Genomic DNA, 22570 nt, shown 5'->3' with positions numbered 1-22570 from the left:
TGCCCGGAGCCCTGTTCTACCAAATTTTTTACCAAATTCAGTTCAAACATTTGGAACAGTTAGCAGGATAAAGTCCAGCTAACGAAAAGAGTACCCACCACATCTCTGAACAATAAAAATGCACAAATAAAAAGGTAGTAAACCCAAAATGGCTTTGTAAATAAAAGTATACCAGTGACTGAGCCTACGAGTGACTAGAGAAGGCCAGCCAACCCTGGTATACAAAGTGCAGTGGTGCGTAAGGGTTTTGCAGTTTAAAATAAATCTCAAAGTGCCATGGTAAAGAGTGTCAATTGATCTCAAACACTGAGTGGAAGCATTCATATATAAAATATCCCCATAGTCTAGTAAAGGAATAAATGTAGCTGGTACTAGCCTCCTTCTGGCTTCAAAAGAAAAACAGGCCTTATTCCTAAAATAAAATCCCAATTTCAGCTTCAATTTTTTTGTTGAATATGCAATTTGAAAGAGAGGCCATCATCAATTAAAATTCCAAGATATTTATATGAGGTTACAACCTCAATCTCCTTGCCCTGACAGGTAGTAATATGTGAAAGGTTCAGAGGTCTATTTCTTGCATTAGAAAACACCATTAGTTTAGTTTTGTCAGTATTGAGGATACGCTTCAATTGACACAAGGTATGTTGAACTGTATAAAAAGCAGTTAGCATGTGCTGGAAAGCTTTTGTAAGAGACGAGTCACAACAGTAAATAACAGTATTATCAGCATAAAAATGAAGTTGTGCATTTTGGACATTTTTGTCTAAATAATTCATATAAATAGTGAATAAGAGAGGACCAAGTACAGAGCCATTCAAGACAGACAATTTAACAGACATAAGCCCATCAAATTGATTGTACTGAGTTCTATCAGACAGATAGTTAACAAACCATGCAACTGCATGCTCCGAAAAACCTACACTCGACAATCTCTGCCTCAGTATAGCATGATCAACTGTATCAAAAGCCTTAGAGAGATCAATAAAAAGTGAGACACAGTGCTGTTTTTTGTCAATGGCTTCAGTGATATCATTTAAAACCTTCATGGCTGCTGTAAATGTGCTATGCTTCTTCCTGAAGCCCGATTGGTACATTGATAAAATAGAGTTAGTAAAAATAATCAAGTGGCTAATCCCTCCTGAAAGGTGAGCTTTTGGCCATGCGATGGCGACATTGTATAATTTAATGTAAAAGGGTTGAAACAGTAACTGAAATAGTTTCCAAACTCGGTGATACAATGTTAATGAGTGGTTACAGTTAAACACTGAAACATTACTTTTTTTTTACAAAGTAATGCAGTAACTTAGTGTCAGGGTAAGTTAAGGTACTTGTCTATGCATTTTTGGAATCATGTTTCATAGTATTAACTGCCATTTACAATATTTCTACAGTTTATAAAGGATATTATGATTTGGTCATTCCAACAGCCAACACTGCTCATTAAATCGAATAATAAGATTAGGCCTATGCTATAGCCTAGCAAGCCCATAGGCCTGATGAATAATGCACTTTTTTATGCATTCGAATTTAAAACCTGCATCGTCACACCACACAATTGGCTTGTTTGAGTGGTAAGGCTGATAAAGCAACCAACTGCAGATGAAAGTCGAGGAGGGAATTCGGGGAGGTGCATCTACGACAGCCAAAAGTCGGAACAATGATTTGGTTTTCCAACAAGCATGGCTCAATGCAACATGGCAATGTTGCCATTGTTTATACGTTTCTTTGAAATGTTGAAATAAACATGTCTCCAACTTCCATACTGTAAATATACGTGCGTAGGCTTACATTGTACTATTAATTGGAGATAGACTCAAATATTACATTCACTTGTACACTGTTTAGATATGAATTGCGGGCAAGTTACTTCCTGTTTCAGTAACGTCTTTGGTCACGTTCGCGGCAATCAAACAAAAACACGAATGATTGGTTGACAATTAGTGCCTCCCACAATGCAGGCGATGGCTGCAAGTTGCAGCTAGTGAGGAGCAACTACATCAAATTGCAGTTGAAACTTCATGACCTTTGATCATAGGGTTGTTGTAAAGTTAATGTAGTCGACATGTCGGCGCAAGGCAGATTTTCTTTTACCCCCATAATACAATACAATTTGAAAGGCAGTGACCACCGACTTGATAAAAGTGATCCGTTCCAACGCGCCCAATGCGATTGATATATGATCTAGCCATGTAGACTGTCCGCCAGCGACATTCTGACGTTTTAGTCAAGTTGCGTGATATTCTTCAATGGCTGTTCTTCTTATGGTTGCCTATTGGGCCAATATAGTCCCGTAAAAGGCGTCAAACTTACTCATTGTACGTTCTGGTTGTCGATCAAAGTAAATTACAGTGCCGAAGGAAACCATCACAGGGCGTTCGCTTGTAAAATACAAAGCTGTGATTGGAGGTAGCGTCTGTCAAAATGACATTTTCGCCATTATCATTGGATAACATTTCAGTCAGATGGTATTTTTGGATTTTGATTGGAGGAATCTGTCTGTAGGCGGTAATGTTACCCTGCGGTCACTGAAGCGCAGTACGGGAGGGCGGATCATCATCGTGGTGGCAGCTACACTCGGAGACTCCCGACAAACTGTCAAAAATATTCAGCAAACGGTGAGTCAACTCAAAATAAACTCATCCTTTTATTGGGCAAATCGTCTAGGTACCTCGGGTTACGGCTATCATGTTGTTCTGATATGGTTTGTTGATTTATCAGTGAAGAAGGGACGGTGATTTTGGATGAGAAATACGCACGTTACGCATCATAGCAAAAAGTGCATGGGTGAAGTCGCAGTGTCACACCCGAGTGTCACAGCGCAGGAGCTGTGGCTGTTCGCAAAGTTATGCAAGCTTGACTGTGTGTGTGTGTGTGTGTGTGTGTGTGTGTGTGTGGGGCCATAACGTCATTCAATTAGGGCTAAGCAACTGCGCACATGGTTCCTATTGGTATAAGCCTTTATAAAGTGCAATTCCTAATGTTAAGGGGGTGTTTTTGTTTGTTTGGGGGGCTTCAGCTCAGTCGGGACCTCCAGTTTAGTCGGGACCTCCAGTTTAGTCGGGACCTCCCGCAGAGCTTCTTCAAATCCGACTGTTGACAAATGTGAACTTTGAATACTCTGCAACATTGTGACATTTGGATCATTTCGATGTTACGGTTTAAAATGTAGTTTTAATTTCCTATAAGGCTGGAATAGGCTACGTGTTATGTATGCTCTGATTTAGTTAGCGGATTAAACTCAACGATTTATGATGGAGTTGAGCGGCGACTAGTGTGGGGTTTTATACGTTTTTATGAAGTTGTTATTTAAAAAACTAGCCCGCAATTACACAGAAAAATATCGTGTTTAATTGCGGGCTTGCTTTTCTTTGGGTGTGGAAATCTGTCATTTACAAAAATAAAAACCCACACTAGTAGCCCGCTCAACTACATCATAAATCTTGGAGTTGAGTTTATCGGCTATGATTTAGTGAATATAATCTCCAAAGCAACCTTCAGGGCTACTACACAGCAGCTTAGATATTGCACTGTAGCCAGAAAGCTGTTTATCTTGAACATGTGCTGTCTGCTTAGAGCAGTTATTGACAATTATATCTTTCACTGCCATGTGTTTCAAAGTGCAGTCTGTAGGCCTATCCATGAAAAGGAACATGTACCCTCTGCCAACTGGCCACCCCATTGCATCACATTACTGTAAACACTGAGTTACTTTCTCTCAGTGTTGGGCTGCCTATTTGATTTCGGTAGACTATTATCAGCCCCTAGGCCTCTTGTGCTGCCATACCTCCTAGATATTGATGATAGGAATGATAAGAGGAAGAGCAGAGAGAGGATTATTCTTGCTATTAGAGAGGAGTGTGGATCCTGCAGGAGATTACTGGACAATCCTCCCCAGATTACTACAGGCAGGAATCAGAGGTGGGTCTATCTAACCCAGCGGTGGCTTCCTTACTGGCTATATCCTGTCTGATTGTCAAATGATATATTTTACCTTTAGAAACATGCAGGTGAGGGTAACACTATACATTAAGATTCTCTTATACCTATGAGTGATGCTGTAATTACTACAGTAATAAGGTTGTTGTTGTTAGTAATTATAGTATCATTACAGAATAGCAACGTTAGAGCGGCAGGTAGCCTATCAGTTAGAGTGTTAGGCCAGAAAAATCTGTCGATGTGCCCGTGAGCAAGGCGCTTAACCCTAATTTGCTCCAGGGTTGCTGTACTACTCTGGCTGACCCTGTACAACAACACATTTTACTGCACCTATTCCGGTGTATGTGACAATAAAAAGCATATTTATCTTAATTGTGCATATGTTTACTCCCTTTCTTTGGCACCGCTGCAGTTAGAGACATTTCCGGCACAAATCCACACACTCCTATCAGACCAAATTGGCCAAATGAGGTGGAGGCCTCATCTAATCTGCGTGTGTGTGGGTTTCCATGTCTTTGTCTCGTGGCCCATGCTAGCTTGTAGCATAGCTGAGCTAAGAGGGGGAGTATGTTAGGCTGTGGATTAATCATGCAGACATGTACTCGTTGATGTTTTCGTATCCCAAAGGATAACTTCTGGACTTGTGTCCTGACCTGGAATGGTTCCACTAGGATTACTGTGTCATATGTCAAACATGTCAAAATGAAAGTAGCCTATCTAGCCTGCTCTGGGTAAAAGTCTGCTAATCATTAGTGACCTTTGGTTAGGTCGTTAGAGGTTTGTATTGGTCAACCTAGTTTTTCCTCGTTGTCAACTGTGTAGTTTCACGCATCCCCCTTCACCTAGTACAAGAATTCAAAACAGTGGTGATTTCATTAACCGTGCTCACGTTGTTGTCAAAGACTTGTCGATATCTATTTGCGGTTGAAACGACCCATTTTATTGTGCTATTTGGTCTCTGTGCCAGTGCATGTTAATGTAATGTCTCGTTCAGCTTCTAGCCGTCTAAACAGGAGCAGGCAACCTGGAAGCTACGTAGTCATCACTCCATCGAGGCGGCACAATAAAAAAGCGCTTTGGAATGGAATGTATTTATTCAGAAACACATCTAGTGGATGGTGGAAGCTTTGGTTTGGAATGCTACAGGGAGGAGACAGACAGAGAGAGGAATCCTAAGATCACAGCGCACGTTCACTGCAAAGGGCAAAAGTGACAAGAAATGTTAGCTTTGGGGTGGAGAAACAAACCTTTTACGGCTGTCAGTCGACAGTGTCTACATGCCTCATGGAGAAGAACATCTGAAACGCAAACAGAACTTTTGGGGAAATTCCTCGGGTGGATTTGTAATGTCATTGCACTATCACAAGTTTTTTTCTATATCGTGCCCTGCAAAGGGGATTGCTTCTCGGATACACATGGCATGACGTACTACACTCTCTGGAGTTCAAATGTAACAGAATAAGCCCCTAAAGCTCGACAGCACTGTTGGGAAACGTACCAAGTCTGTGTTAAAATGATCTACAACTGTCCTTTTTCAATTAGAAGTGAAAGGACTATCGAAATCAAATGAATCCTACCTCAATAGAGACCAATGTGCATCGTGTACAGTGACACCGATCATTAGATAAAAGCCTTTTAGGCGAGCTCCAACTACACGCATGGGACACATTTTCATTATGCACTAAAACCCTCACTTGTGTGCTTGGATTATTACACAAGGGCGGTTATTACGAAACGACTCAAATAAATTGAGGTTATCAGGAAGGGTACGAATTGATGAACGAGCATACTAGGTGAGTGGGGCCCCCAGTCTAGCTAGCAAGAGTGAATAGGAGAAACCAATTGAGTAGAACTAGCACTCTCAATTCCTCTCCACTCTCCCTCACTCTGCTAATCTGGTCTGATCTGTGTCTCCCATCCCTGTGGCTGCTGCTGCTCACCATGACTCTGCTAGCCTGGCCTGCATGACCCATCTGAAGTGGGACCCTTGGCAGCGTGTGTTGCAGCAGAGATAGGAAGTCAAGCCACAGTAACCTTAGACCTAGAGAGGCCTGGTCAACCATAGATAGACAGGTCCTCTTAAAGAGCCTGTCAATGGAGTTTGGGCCTATGGGAAGCCTGGGAAATCAATCACCCATTTCTTCAGTATTTTCAAACGATGTAGTATTTTTGCCCCTCAATTAACCACCATTACAGCCATGATGGGAGTGGCTGTCCTCAGAGAGCATGCGTGATGCTGTGCGGTCCAGCAGGGGCACTACAGCTCACGCTAGGTCAGACAAAGGACAGGGATGGGTCAGGGCCTGTGATGGATATCAGGCGGTGTCGGTACAGTGAGGTAATGGTTACCAAACAGAGTGTGTAGGGCTTAGGGAGTTGACGTGACTGTCTTCACTCCTGATCGCTGTATCACGGTGTGGTGTACCCCAGCCTCCTACCTCTGCCCCAAGCCACCGATCGTCATGACAACCAGGACACTGTCATTATTGCTGTTGGCCCAATCTGTAGTTGATCGGATCGATTATCCATAATGCAATTACAGCAGCCTTGTTTCTTATCCGTCCGGTCAGTCTGGCATCCGTGAGCAGGGATCGATACTAAGGTCGCCTGCTTTTATGGCCAATAACAGGACAGTTACCTGCGAATGTGAATATAACATAACATAAACTGTTATATACTGTTACATCTATCTATATGGACAGTTTATACCTATTGGCTAGTTTGAATAGTTTCACTTCTACAATCATGTGTGATAATAAGTTGACTTTTTTTGTGGGCACATGCTCAAAGGCAATACATCATGGACAGGGTGAAGATGTTGTAAGCCTGATAGGACAGGACTGTGTCTCCCTTTTAAAAGCATCAATGGAACATCTCTGGCTTCATCTCTCCTAGCTCTGACTGTAAGTGTCTCATTGAGACGTGTGTGATAGTTTTGGACCCATTCCAGGGAGTCTAATGTGCTGGCAGAAGGGTTCTTGTATTTCCAGGGCGCCCCCGAACAGGACTGGAGTTATACATTGTCTGCTGGCTGATTGGAAGAATATGGTTCTGGGATTGGAATGCAACAATGGTTTATCTCAATTATGCCAGGTTGTCATTTCTGAGAGGATCACGAAGAGTTGTTGGCGTTGTGTACAGCACCTCCCACATTTCTTCTCACCTTGAAGTAGGTTGTGTTAGTTGGTGGTCGGTCGTAGTTGTTACTTTTTCACACCTGGATAATCGCAAGAGGAATCAGTCCAAAGACGGCCATTTTACTTTGAGTTTTGTGTAATCACCAATACCGATTGGTGATTACTTAAGTGTTGATTATGATTGTGCCAGATTGTGCTGTCTGAGCTTGTCCAGTATCGCTGTGGACATGTTTCACCCATTCACAGCTTGTGTTTCTACATTAGCCTATCAAATCACCACCCTCTTTTAGTTTGCTTGTGTTTTCTGCCAGTTCAAGGCAACGCTCCTTCCCTCCATTTAGCAGTGCATCAACAGAAACCTTTCTAGTTTACATTAATTATGCATTCCTAGTCACTGGTCTTATCACGCCAATTGACCCATTATCAAACAGTACTATACTGTACAGAGCTTTGCTTGGGATCTCTTAAAAATTCCAAGCTTAGACTGCCACATAGACATTTTAAGTGCAAGCACTTTTTATCAGTGAAAAACAACAGGAAGATAAGATGGAGGAGAATGGATAGAACAATTATGGATTGGAATGCTGGTGAGGTTAGAACGTAAGGATGGGAGGAGAAGGAGGTGGCTATGTGGGACTTTACTTTGGATTGGAATGCTGGTGAGGTTAGAACGTAAGGATGGGAGGAGAAGGAGGTGGCTATGTGGGACTTTACTTTGGATTGGAATGCTGGTGAGGTTAGAACGTAAGGATGGGAGGAGAAGGAGGTGGCTATGTAGGACTTTACTTTGGATTGGAATGCTGGTGAGGTTAGAACGTAAGGATGGGAGGAGAAGGAGGTGGCTATGTGGGACTTTACTTTGGATTGGAATGCTGGTGAGGTTAGAACGTAAGGATGGGAGGAGAAGGAGGTGGCTATGTGGGACTTTACTTTGGATTGGAATGCTGGTGAGGTTAGAACGTAAGGATGGGAGGAGAAGGAGGTGGCTATGTGGGACTTTACTTTGGATTGGAATGCTGGTGAGGTTAGAACGTAAGGATGGGAGGAGAAGGAGGTGGCTATGTGGGACTTTACTTTGGATTGGAATGCTGGTGAGGTTAGAACGTAAGGATGGGAGGAGAAGGAGGTGGCTATGTGGGACTTTACTTTGGATTGGAATGCTGGTGAGGTTAGAACGTAAGGATGGGAGGAGAAGGAGGTGGCTATGTGGGACTTTACTTTGGATTGGAATGCTGGTGAGGTTAGAACGTAAGGATGGGAGGAGAAGGAGGTGGCTATGTGGGACTTTACTTTGGATTGGAATGCTGGTGAGGTTAGAACGTAAGGATGGGAGGAGAAGGAGGTGGCTATGTGGGACTTTACTTTGGATTGGAATGCTGGTGAGGTTAGAACGTAAGGATGGGAGGAGAAGGAGGTGGCTATGTGGGACTTTACTTTGGATTGGAATGCTGGTGAGGTTAGAACGTAAGGATGGGAGGAGAAGGAGGTGGCTATGTGGGACTTTACTTTGGATTGGAATGCTGGTGAGGTTAGAACGTAAGGATGGGAGGAGAAGGAGGTGGCTATGTGGGACTTTACTTTGGATTGGAATGCTGGTGAGGTTAGAACGTAAGGATGGGAGGAGAAGGAGGTGGCTATGTGGGACTTTACTTTGGATTAGTAAATAGGATAAACCGGCGAGCGATATCGTTCTGTGCTTTATTAAGTTGGTTGGCTTTTGGCCAAGTGGTCGTCCATAGTCGACCACGACTTTGAGATTGCGTGACAGCAGCGGGTGAATGAAGAATGGAGGAAGGATGGAAAGAGGACAGAGGCAGCAAAGGGTTGGCGGGCGGTGTAATCCCCTGCAACAGGACAACGGAGGCAGCCGGGCCACAGCTTGGCTTTAACTGTCAATCAGGCCTCCAGCAGAATTATAGCCACCGTGCCTGGGACACATCCAACACCACCATTATCACCACACAGCTAGACACAGAGATAGATGGATGGAGGGAGAGGGAGAGAGAACCACTACCATTACCAAAGGTAATCATGGAGGAGGGAGAGGGAGAGAGAACCACTACCATTACCAAAGGTAATCATGGAGGAGGGAGGGGGGAGAGGAAAGAGAGAACCACCATTACCAAAGGTAATCATGGAGGAGGGGGGGAGGAGAGAGAGAACCACCATTACCAAAGGTAATCATGGAGGAGGGGGGGGGAGAGAGAGAACCACTACCATTACCAAAGGTAATCATGGAGGAGGGAGAGGAGAGAGAGAACCACCATTACCAAAGGTAATCATGGAGGAGGGAGGAGGGGAGAGGAGAGAGAGGACCACCATTACCAAAGGTAATCATGGAGGAGGGAGGGGGGAGAGGAGAGAGAACCACCATTACCAAAGGTAATCATGGAGGGGGAGGAGAGAGAGAACCACCATTACCAAAGGTAATCATGGAGTAGGGGAAAGGAGAGAGAGAACCACCATTACCAAAGGTAATCATGGAGGAGGGAGGGGGAGAGGAGAGAGAACCACCATTACCAGAGGTAATCATGGAGGAGGGAGGGGGAGAGGAGAGAGAGAACCACTACCATTACCAAAGGTAATCATGGAGGAGGGAGGGGGGAGAGGAGAGAGAACCACCATTACCAAAGGTAATCATGGAGGGGGAGGAGAGAGAGAACCACCATTACCAAAGTTAATCATGGAGGAGGGGAGAGGAGAGAGAGAACCACCATTACCAAAGGTAATCACGGAGGAGGGAAGGGGAGGAGAGAGAGCTGCTTTGAGTACCATTACATGAATCTCTTTTGGAGAACTTCCTATTAACCATTAATACTACAACATAGGACTGAGCTTTAGTTTATTTGTTCGCTAATGTTCCCTCAGATTTAGGCCAGGCTTAGTGTGTCTGCTACCTGTGTGTAAGTGTTTGTTTTGGGATTAGAATTGTCCTTTGTGTCTGCTGCTGTGCGTTCCATTGCGATGTGTCAAGCCTCGCTCTGCAACAATGGGCAGCATAGTTTCCAATCCTGGCAAACACAGACCCAGCGCTGTGTGTGTGTGTGTGTGTGTGCTTGAGCGTGAGCGAGAGAGAACCTACATGCACATAAACGTGGGAGGGAGACACAGGGAATTGGCACAGGGGAATTCATTCTCTGTCACTCTATCCCAACCCCAACCCTCACCCTCCCACACAGAGACTCAGACTGGCTTGTCAGACGAGAGAGAGGCCCAAGGAGGAGTGGAGAGGGGGATTGGCTAGTACAGGGTGTGGCAATGGCTCCAGTACTTTTAGAGCAGAACTATGCTCTCTCTCTTTCTCCCTCCTCCCTCTTCCAGAGTACAACCTAATGGGCTACATCAGGGTCTGAATTACATTGAACAGAAATGTCCCTGAGTGCACTAATACCATTAGAGAGATGAGGACATAGCTACAACAGGACCTCTCTCTCTTTTTATATATTGCATTCTTTCGCTCTCATGTCCTCCCTCCTTACTGGCTATCTCTCTCTCTCTCATGTCCTCCCTCCTTACTGGATATCTCTCTCGCTCTCATGTCCTCCCTCCTTACTGGATATCTCTCTCTCTCCCTCTCTCTCTCTCTCATGTCCTCCCTCCTTACTGGATATCTCTCTCTCTCATGTCCTCCCTCCTTACTGGATATCTCTCTCTCTCATGTCCTCCCTCCTTACTGGATATCTCTCTCTCATGTCCTCCCTCCTTACTGGATATCTCTCTCTCTCATGTCCTCCCTCCTTACTGGATATCTCTCTCTCTCATGTCCTCCCTCCTTACTGGATATCTCTCTCTCTCATGTCCTCCCTCCTTACTGGATATCTCTCTCTCATGTCCTCCCTCCTTACTGGATATCTCTCTCATGTCCTCCCTCCTTACTGGATATCTCTCTCTCTCTCTCATGTCGTCCCTCCTTACTGGATATCTCTCTCATGTCCTCCCTCCTTACTGGATATCTCTCTCTCATGTCCTCCCTCCTTACTGGATATCTCTCTCTCATGTCCTCCCTCCTTACTGGATATCTCTCTCTCTCATGTCCTCCCTCCTTACTGGATATCTCTCTCTCTCATGTCCTCCCTCCTTACTGGATATCTCTCTCTCTCATGTCTCTCTCCTCATGTCCTTACTGGATATCTCTCTCTCTCATGTCCTCCCTCCTTACTGGATATCTCTCTCTCATGTCCTCTTACTGATATCTCTCTCCATGTCCTCCCTCCTTACTGGATATCTCTCTCTCTCATGTCCTCCTCCTTACTGGATATCTCTCTCTCATGTCCTCCCTCCTTACTGGATATCTCTCTCTTATGTCCTCCCTCCTTACTGGATATCTCTCTCTCATGTCCTCCCTCCTTACTGGATATCTCTCTCTCATGTCCTCCCTCCTTACTGGATATCTCTCTCTCTCATGTCCTCCCTCCTTACTGGATATCTCTCTCTCATGTCCTCCCTCCTTACTGGATATCTCTCTCTCTCATGTCCTCCCTCCTTACTGGATATCTCTCTCTCATGTCCTCCCTCCTTACTGGATATCTCTCTCTCTCATGTCCTCCCTCCTTACTGGATATCTCTCTCTCTCATGTTCTCCCTCCTTACTGGATATCTCTCTCATGTCCTCCCTTCTTACTGGATATCTCTCTCTCTCATATCCTCCCTCCTTACTTGATATCTCTCTCTCATGTCCTCCCTCCTTACTGGATATCTCTCTCTCTCATGTCCTCCCTCCTTACTGGATATCTCTCTCTCATGTCCTCCCTCCTTACTGGATATCTCTCTCTCTCATGTCCTCCCTTCTTACTGGATATCTCTCTCATGTCCTCCCTCCTTACTGGATATCTCTCTCATGTCCTCCCTCCTTACTGGATATCTCTCTCTCTCATGTCCTCCCTCCTTACTGGATATCCTTCTTTCTCTCATGTCCTCCCTCCTTACTGGATATCTCTCTCTCTCTCATGTCCTCCCTCATTACTGGATATCTCTCTCTCTCATGTCCTCCCTCCTTACTGGATATCTCTCTCTCTCTCTCATGTCCTCCCTCCTTACTGGATATCTCTCATGTCCTCCCTCCTTACTGGATATATCTCTCTCTCTCTCTCTCATGTCCTCCCTCCTTACTGGATATCTCTCTCTCTCTCATGTCCTCCCTCCTTACTGGACATCTCTCTCTCTCATGTCCTCCCTCCTGACTGGATATCTCTCTCTCTCTCATGTCCTCCCTCCTGACTGGATATCTCTCTCTCTCTCTCTCATGTCCTCCCTCCTGACTGGATATCTCTCTCTCTCTCTCATGTCCTCCCTCCTTACTGGATATCTCTCTCATGTCCTCCCTCCTTACTGGATATCTCTCTCTCTCATGTCCTCCCTCCTTACTGGATATCTCTCTCTCATGTCCTCCCTCCTTACTGGATATCTCTCTCTCTCTCATGTCCTCCCTCCTTACTGGATATCTCTCTCATGTCCTCCCTCCTTACTGGATATCTCTCTCTCTCATGTCCTCCCTCCTGACTGGATATCTCTCTCTCTCATGTCCTCCCTCCTTACTGGATATCTCTCTCTCTCTCTCATGTCCTCCCTCCTTACTGGATATCTCTCTCTCTCATGTCCTCCCTCCTTACTGGATATCTCTCTCTCTCATGTCCTCCCTCCTTACTGGATATCTCTCTCTCTCATGTCCTCCCTCCTTACTGGATATCTCTATCTCTCCTGTCCTCCCTCCTTACTGGATATCTCTCTCTCATGTCCTCCCTCCTTACTGGATATCTCTCTCTCTCTCTCTCTCATGTCCTCCCTCCTTACTGGATATATATCTCTCTCTCATGTCCTCCCTCCTTACTGGATATATATCTCTCTCTCATGTCCTCCCTCCTTACTGGATATCTCTCTCTCTCTCACGTCCTCCCTCCTTACTGGATTTCTCTCGCTCTCATGTCCTCCCTCCTTACTGGATAACTCTCTCTCTCTCAAGTCCTCCCTCCTTACTGGATATCTCTCTCTCTCTCATGTCCTCCCTCCTTACTGGATATCTCTCTCTCTCTCTCATGTCCTCCCTCCTTACTGGATATCTCTCTCTCATGTCCTCCCTCCTTACTGGATATCTCTCTCTCTCTCATGTCCTCCCTCCTTACTGGATATCTCTCTCTCTCTCATGTCCTCCCTCCTTACTGGATATCTCTCTCTCTCATGTCCTCCCTCCTTACTGGATATCTCTCTCTCTCTCATGTCCTCCCTCCTTACTGGATATCTCTCTCTCTCATGTCCTCCCTCCTTACTGGATATCTCTCTCTCTCATGTCCTCCCTCCTTACTGGATATCTCTCTCTCTCATGTCCTCCCTCCTTACTTGATATCTCTCTCTCTCTCATGTCCTCCCTCCTTACTTGATATCTCTCTCTCTCTCATGTCCTCCCTCCTTACTTGATATCTCTCTCTCTCTCATGTCCTCCCTCCTTACTGGATATCTCTCTCTCTCATGTCCTCCCTCCTTACTGGATATCTCTCTCTCTCTCATGTCCTCCCTCCTTACTGGATATCTCTCTCTCTCTCATGTCCTCCCTCCTTACTGGATATCTCTCTCTCTCTCATGTCCTCCCTCCTTACTGGATATCTCTGTCATGTCCTCCCTCCTTACTGGATATCTCTGTCATGTCCTCCCTCCTTACTGGATATCTCTGTCATGTCCTCCCTCCTTACTGGATATCTCTGTCATGTCCTCCCTCCTTACTGGATATCTCTGTCATGTCCTCCCTCCTTACTGGATATCTCTGTCATGTCCTCCCTCCTTACTGGATATCTCTGTCATGTCCTCCCTCCTTACTGGATATCTCTCTCTCTCATGTCCTCCCTCCTTACTGGATATCTCTCTCTCTCATGTCCTCCCTCCTTACTGGATATCTCTCTCTCATGTCCTCCCTCCTTACTGGATAACTCTCTCTCTCTCAAGTCCTCCCTCCTTACTGGATATCTCTCTCTCTCTCATGTCCTCCCTCCTTACTGGATATCTCTCTCTCTCTCATGTCCTCCCTCCTTACTGGATATCTCTCTCATGTCCTCCCTCCTTACTGGATATCTCTTTCTCTCTCATGTCCTCCCTCCTTACTGGATATCTCTCTCTCTCTCATGTCCTCCCTCCTTACTGGATATCTCTCTCTCTCTCATGTCCTCCCTCCTTACTGGATATCTCTCTCTCTCTCATGTCCTCCCTCCTTACTGGATATCTCTCTCTCTCTCATGTCCTCCCTCCTTACTGGATATCTCTCTCTCTCATGTCCTCCCTCCTTACTGGATATCTCTCTCTCTCATGTCCTCCCTCCTTACTTGATATCTCTCTCTCTCATGTCCTCCCTCCTTACTTGATATCTCTCTCTCATGTCCTCCCTCCTTACTGGATATCTCTCTCTCTCTCATGTCCTCCCTCCTTACTGGATATCTCTCTCTCTCTCATGTCCTCCCTCCTTACTGGATATCTCTCTCTCTCTCATGTCCTCCCTCCTTACTGGATATCTCTGTCATGTCCTCCCTCCTTACTGGATATCTCTGTCATGTCCTCCCTCCTTACTGGATATCTCTGTCATGTCCTCCCTCCTTACTGGATATCTCTGTCATGTCCTCCCTCCTTACTGGATATCTCTGTCATGTCCTCCCTCCTTACTGGATATCTCTCTCTGTCATGTCCTCCCTCCTTACTGGATATCTCTCTCTCTCATGTCCTCCCTCCTTACTGGATATCTCTCTCTCTCATGTCCTCCCTCCTTACTGGATATCTCTCTCTCATGTCCTCCCTCCTTACTGGATATCTCTCTCGCTCTCCGCTTTGCCTTGTCGTTGTATGTCTTTCTGCTTCTGTCTTTCTCTCTTCTTTCTGTCTTCGTCGGTCTGTTATATATATGTTATATCTCACACACACACACACACACACACAGAGACATTATTTTACTGTAATAGAGGAGAAGTGACCCTTTCTAACGGTACCATTTTTATGTCTCAACAAGGGCTGTTTGTTACAGTGACCGTATTACCGCCACACAGGCGGTCACAAGTCATGATGGCAGTCAAATTCCACATGACCGTTTTAGTCACGGTAATTAGGCTTCTCCAAGCTCTGATGCTGCTGATGGTCATTAGTAGCCTACCAAACGTGCTCCTGCCTGATACTCGGCACTCTATTGTCCCTCTAATCACTCTGACATCAATGCAAATGTAATTGAAAATCAAATGAAATACTTCATGAGAGCCCATGAGCTCATGTTACACAACATTTCTAAAGGCTATGCAATTGCATGAGAAAACAGAGTGATGGCCTTTATTAAAAAGAGGAGGATCCCATCAGCTTTCTATAGGTTGTTCTCTTTACAAAAGGATGACATGAAAATGAACCATGGGAATAGCATCCTCCATTCGCTATTTAAATGCACAGGTGACATATATTTGTTTCCCCTGCCCCTGTTCCGAGGTATATAATAATGGTCCATTCTAAATCAAAACAAATTTCACACAAAAACTCAGCAAAAAAATAAATGTCCCTTTTTCAGGACCCTGTCTTTTAAAGTTAATTCGTAAAAATCCAAATAACTTCACAGATCTTCATTGTAAAGGGTTTAAACACTGTTTCCCATGCTTGTTCAATGAACCATAAACAATTCATGATTAATGAACATGTACCTGTGGAACAGTCGTTAAGACACTAACAGCTTACAGACGGTAGGCAATTAAGGTCACAGTTATGAAAACTTAGGACACTAAAGAGGCCTTTCTACTGACTCTGAAAAAACACCAAAAGAAAGAGTAGCAGGGTCCCTGCTCATTTGTGTGAACGTGCCTTAGGCATGCTGCAAGGAGGCATGAGGACTGCAGATGTGGCCAGGGCAATCAATCAACTGCAATGTCCATACTGTGAGACACCTAAGACAGTGCTACAGGGAGACAGGATGGACAGCTGACCGTCCTCGCAGTGGCAGACCACGTGTAACAACACCTGCACAGGATCTGTACATCCGAACATCACACCTGCGGGACAGGTACAGGATGGCAACAACTACCCGAGTTACACCAAGAACGCACAATCCCTCCATCAGTGCTCTGACTGTCCACAATAAGCTGAGAGAGGCTGTACTGAGGGCTTGTAGGCCTGTTGTAAGGCAGGTCCTCACCAGACATCACCGGCAACAACATTGCCTATGGGCACAAACCCACCGTCGCTGGACCAGACAGGACTGGCAAAAAGTGCTCTTCACTGACGAGTCGGGGTTTTGTCTCACCATGGGTGATGGTCGGATTTGCGTTTATCGTCATAGGAATGAGCGTTACACCGAGGCCTGTTCTCTGGAGAGGGATCGATTTGGAGGTGGAGGGTCCGTCGTGGTCTGGGGCGGTGTGTCACAGCATCATCGAACTGAGCTTGTTGTCAATGCAGGCAATCTCAACGCTGTGTGTTACAGGGAAGACATCCTCCTCCCTCATGTGGTACCCTTCCTGCAGGCTCATCCTGACATGACCCTCCAGCATGACAATGCTACCAGCCATACTGCTCATTCTGTGCGTGATTTCCTGTAAGACAGGAATGTCAGTGTTCTGCCATGGCCAGCGAAGAGCCCGATCTCAATCCCATTGAGCACGTCTGGAACCTTGGATCGGAGGGTAAGGACGAGGGCCATTCTCACCAGAAATGTCCGGGAACTTGCAGGTGCCTTGGTGGAGGAGTGGGTTAACATCTCACAGCAAGAACTGGCAAATCTGGTGAAGTCCATGAGGAGGAGATGCACTGCAGTACTTAAATGCAGCTGGTGGCCACACCAGATACTGACTGTTACTTTTGATTTTGACCCCCCCTTTGTTCAGGGACACATTATTCCGTTTCTGTTAGTCACATGTCTGTGTAACTTGTTCAGTTTATGTCTCAGTTGTTGAATCTTGTTATGTTTATACAAATATTTAAACATGTTAAGTTTGCTGAAAATAAACGCAGTTGACAGCGAGAGGACGTTTCTTTTTTTACTGAGTTTATTATTTAGTATATGTTAAGACAAGATAAAATCAAGAATAGTCTTAAATGCCCTTCGCATGTAGGACCGAGACGAAGCCAGTATCGCTATACTCATTAGTATCGCTGCAAGGAAACAAAACGCGAAGGGCACGCAACTTGTTTAGGAAAACAGCCCTGATGTTGGAAACAAACATCTTTATGTTTTCATCCAGTGTCACATTTCTTTTCCAAGCTATAGCACACAGTATTTTACATTCAGAAGGTTTTTAAAGGACCAAAGAGTTTGGTCTGCTTCGTGGTTTCATTTTTGCCATGGAAAAAATATTGCAATACTGGTATCGTCCCAGGCCTACTAGCATGTTGTTCAAATAGTTGGACAGAAGGGTGTGTTCATAACAATTCAACTGTTCTACCCTGTTAGCTAGCAAATAGGAGGTGGAGGTGTGATGGTGCTTTGCTGGTGACATTGCCCGTGAGTTGGCTAAACTTTATATATAAAGATTAGCTGGCTACTCACTAGCATGTGGGCTTGTGCTTGAGAGACTGCTGATGAGACCGGTGTTAATTTTCGATAATGCCTGCTACAAGAAGTTAGTCGTTATTAGTGAATGTACATTATTCATGGGTCTGGTTACATTTTGTAACAAAAAGGGCATTTTTGTAGACAGACTTGAAAGCCAGATCAGTGATTATTGCGAAAAAGCAGGTTAAACTTTTCATAAAATAATTGAATTATTAGTGGGTCTTATGGTTGTGGAAGGCAGGTATAATTTCACCAGTCCTGAATTCATTAGATTATTGCTCACTGTTTTGAAATGCAGTGTATTTCACATTTTATTGAACAACAAAGCTTATGCTTTTTAGGCCATATCGCCCAGCCCTAATTACACTATTGAATAATGCAACCAAACCATATTACACTCTTGAATAATGCAACAATTCACAAGCCTGTGCAGACAATTAAATGGTTTATTTTCTTGTCCGTACACATTCAATTATCTGTTAGTACTTTTATATTCGTATTCCCATACGAATATAAAAGTACAGTAACATTATCATACAGTGTCATTCATATTATAATACAGTGCATTTGGAAAATATTCAGGCCCCTTGACACAATACCCCATAATGACTAACCAAAAAAACTGAAATATCACATTTACATAAAGTACCAGTTTGGACACACCTACTCATTCAAGAGTTTTTCATTATGTTTTACTATTTTCTACCTTGTAGAATAATAATAAATACATACAAACTATGAAACAACACATATGGAATCATGTAGTAAGCAAAAAAGTGTTATAAAAATCTAAATATTTGATATTCTTCAAAGTAGCCACCCTTTGCCTTGACAGCTTTGCACACTCTTGGCATTCTCTCAACTAGCTCCATGAGGTAGAATGCTGGAATGCTTTCCCAACAGTCTTAAAAGAGTTCCCACATATGCTGAGCACTTGTTAGCTGCTATTCCTTTGCGGTCCAACTCATCCCAAACCATCTCAATTGGGTTGAGGTCGGGTGATTGTGGAGGCCAGGTCATCTGATGCAGCCCTCCATCACTCTCCTTCTTGGTCAAATAGTCCTTATACAGCCTGGAGGTGTGTTGGGTCATTGTCCTGTTGAAAAACAAATGATAGTCCCACTGAACGCAAACCAGATGGGATGGCGTATCACTGCAGAATGCTGTGGTTGCCATGCTGGTTAAGTGTGCCTTGAATTTTAAATAAGTCACAGGCAATGTCACCAGCAAAGCACCATCACACCTCCTCCTCCATGCTTCACTGTGGGAACCACACATGCGGAGATGATCCATTCACCTACTCTGCGTCTCACAAAGACACGGCAGTTGGAACTAAAAATCTAAAATTTGGACTCATCAGACCAAAGGACAGATTTTCCCTGGTATAATGTCCATTGCTCGTGTTTCTTGGCCCAAGCAAATCTCTTCTTATTGGTGTACTTTAGTAGTGGTTTCTCTGCAGCAATTCGACCATGAAGGCCTGATTTACATAGTCTCCTCTGAACAGTTGATGTCGAGATGTGCCTGTTACTTGAACTCTGTGAAGCATTTATTTGGGCTGCAATCTGAGGTGTAGTTAATTGCCGATTACAGAGACTGGTAACTCTACTGAACTTATCCTTTGCAGCAGAAGTAACTCTGGGTCTTCCTTTCCTGTGGCGGTCCTCATGGGGGTCAGTTTCATCATAGCGCTTGATTATTATTATTGCTACTGCACTTGAAGAAACTTTCAAAGTTCTTGAAATTTTCCCGAATTGACTGACCTTCATGTCTTAAAGTAATGATGGACTGTCATTTCTCTTTGCTTATTTGAGCTAATCTTGCCATAATATGGACTCGGTCTTTGTCACGCCTCTGTGTTGGTTGGGACGTGATAGTGTCTAGGGTGGGTCATCTAGGGTTTTTTGTATGTCTATGTTGGCCTGATATGGTTCCCAATCAGAGACAGCTGTTTATCATTGTCTCTGATTGGGGATCATATTTAGGTAGCCATTTCCCTTTTGTGTTTGTGGGATCTTGTCTATGTTTAGTTGCCTGTCTGCACTAGTTGTATAGCTTCACGGTTCATTCATTGTTCTTTATTGTTTTGTTTAGTGAGTTTCTCTTTATTAAAATTATGTGGAATTCTATGCACGCTGCGCCTTGGTCTCATCATTACGACGATCATGACAGTCTTTTACCAAATAGGGCTATCTTCTGTATACCACCCCTACATTGTCACAACACAGCTGATTGGCTCAAAGGCATCAAGAAGGACAGAAATTCTACAAATCAACTCTTAACAAGACACACCTGTTAATTGAAATGCAATTCAGGTGACTACCTCATGAAGCAGGTTGAGAGAATTCCAGGAGTGTACAAAGCTGTCATCAAGGCAAAGGGTGGCTACTTTAAAAAAGTCTCAAATATATTTTGATATGTTTAACACTTTTTTTGGTTACTACATGATTCCATGTGTTATTTTATATTCACTATTATTCTACAATGTAGAAAATAGTCAAAATAAAGAAAAACCGTTGAATGAGTAGGTGTCCAAACCGTTGACTGGTACTGTGAGTATTCAGAACCTTTACTCAGTACTTTGTTGAAGCTCCTTTGGGAGCGATTATAGCCGCAAGTCTTCTTGGGTACGACCCTACTAGCTTGGTACACCTGTATTTGGAGAGTTTCTCCCAACAAAATGTGGAAAATGTCAAATGATCTCAATACATTCTGAATGCACTGTATACGCTACACAGCTAGGTAACATTAGCTAGCTAGCTAAACAAACAATAACTTCTGAATCCTCACAAACGTGCTGGCTGTAGTTGAATGCTGATGTTTAGCTGAACCACAGCAGGCCAAGCTCTTAGGCTTATACAAGCTACTTTATTAAAGTTACCTTAGAACAAACCAGGCTTCATTTCATCAATTTCATGGAAGTCATTATATGAGGTAAAAGCAAATTGCGAGTGAAATCGTTAGTTATTCCCTGGGGAGTTGCTTCTTGTCTGGACCTCGATGGCTTAGTGCAGTCAAGCAAAAACATCTAAATAATCGCTTGAGATTTAAAGCTACAATTTCAGAATGTTACAGGCTGTTACTACAATTTCAGATAAAAACTCAATTAAAACAAGTCTAGAAAATATGCTAAATGTCTGTACATTTGAGCTGTTTCTAAAACATTGCCATGCTATTAAAATGTTCACTGTAAGTGTGTTGGCTCAACGAGACATTTCTGTTTACACTGCCCTGCTTAGAGGGAGGCAACTGTCCTGCGCTACCTGGTATACCTTACAGTATACGTGTAGTCGAGAGTATTGTTGCGTAAAGCCTATTAAGTATGAAGAGCCTCTGTTTCTGGAGGGGGAAGCAAACCAAATTGCAGTAATCACACTGGGTCTCGGTGAAGAGGGCTTCAGATCAAAGACATACACAGGCTCTTCAGGGGAAACACTTTAACATGGAGATGACTGGATGGGTGCTGCCACTTATCCACAGGCAAGGACAAATGCACAAGAGGAACACATACACACGCATACTATCTCTGTGGGGCACATGCACACTCATACAAGAACATCTGCTGTTGCATTTACAGATTTGCTTACACACACACACACACTCTCTCTCTGAGCACAGATGACCTGTCTCAGTAATCAGTGTGCTGCTGCAATGTCGGCTCAGAGGATAAGCCCCATCTCTCTCTCCTCCCCTCCTCCTTTCATCCCTCTCTCCTTACACAGCAGTTGGATGGCTGACAGCAGGTTTTTGGGAGGACCTTGTGAGGGCCCCCCCCTTCCCTCCCAAGGGCTCTGCTTTTCTTTTTACCATCGATTTACCCAGACATTGGGAGAGAAAAAACACACACACACCACACAGCAGGAAAGAGCAAACCAACAGTGCTAGTTGATTTCCCTCCTGCTCATAAAGCCTTAGTGGATGACACCATTGCATTATTAATATGTTTCTGACATATTATTCATATGTGGAACATACAGCACTCATCCCAGATTGAGTGATGGTTGTGTTGCAGCACGTTACCAGACTATTTTGGTCCATGTGACTTGCCATCCTGACATGTTGTTTTCCCCATACCAGGAGAGGAATGGCACCTCTGTGAAAATTACATTTTGACATGTGGGTGGGTTCATGAATGGATGTATTTGTGTGTGTGTTTGTCCATTTGTGCACATACGTTTGTGTGTGACAGTGACAAACCATCTTTCTTTGTCTGTGTCACTCCCTGGCCATAGAGAGCCCTTGGTTTTCTTTAGTGTTGTAGGTCAGGGCGTGACATGGGGGGTGTTCTAGTTTTCCTATTTCTATGTTGGTTTACTTGGTATGGTTCCCAATTAGAGGCAGCTGATTATCGTTGTCTCTAATTGGGGATCATACTTCATTGTTCCCACCTGGGTTGTGGGATATTGTTGGTGTTTGTGCTGGTGGCACATTTTGTTCCTTGTTTATGTTTGAAAGTTTCACTTAAATAAAAGATGTGGAACTCAACACACGCTGTGCCTTGGTCCGACCTTTTCAACAACCGTGACAGTCTGCAACATTCTGAGCAGCAGTAGTCAATGTGAACACCAGTTCCAAGTTGAACAGAGGAACCAAACTGTTTGAAACGGGTGATCACAGAAACCACACGATGACTGAATGAGTGCTACGCCACTGCCGGTGCTCTCCACAGTGTATAATCCACAGGCTTTGTTTTGAACGGGGCCTTCCTGCCTGCTAGGACAGAGCCCTCGTGAGACTAACCCTACACCAGAGAGCAGGACAAATCATGCTGGGGATTCTGACCTGGGGATTATTCAAAGGGATACAATGTTTAGAACTTCACAGATAAATAATGCATAGAGGTTAGTGATGCACTGATATGATATTTTTGGCCGATATCGATATCCGATATTTTCCTTGCCCCCCAAAAAAACAATACTGATACTGATAACCGATATAAAAAAATTAGCGGCCTTTTTAGCATTCTAGTACAGTTAAATAGTTAACGCACACACATGGACAC

General features: G+C 44.2%; 1 protein-coding gene across 7 annotated transcripts in view; it reads left to right on the top strand.

Moving 5' to 3' along the window:
- Positions 1-2506: 2506 nt before the first annotated feature.
- LOC115130244 (microtubule-associated protein 4) overlaps positions 2507-22570 on the top strand; it is a 117834-nt gene continuing 97770 nt past the window's right edge. For all 7 annotated transcript variants that reach the window (XM_029661166.2, XM_029661170.2, XM_029661163.2 and 4 more), the window contains exon 1: positions 2507-2615. The gene's annotated coding sequence lies outside the window, so the exon portion shown is untranslated. The remainder of the gene's footprint in view (positions 2616-22570) is intronic.

Source organism: Oncorhynchus nerka, linkage group LG6 (assembly GCF_034236695.1).
Source record: "Oncorhynchus nerka isolate Pitt River linkage group LG6, Oner_Uvic_2.0, whole genome shotgun sequence".
Taxonomy (NCBI): domain Eukaryota; kingdom Metazoa; phylum Chordata; class Actinopteri; order Salmoniformes; family Salmonidae; genus Oncorhynchus; species Oncorhynchus nerka.
The sequence above is the reverse complement of the archived record's forward strand: the minus strand, read 5'-3'. Positions and strand labels throughout refer to the sequence as shown.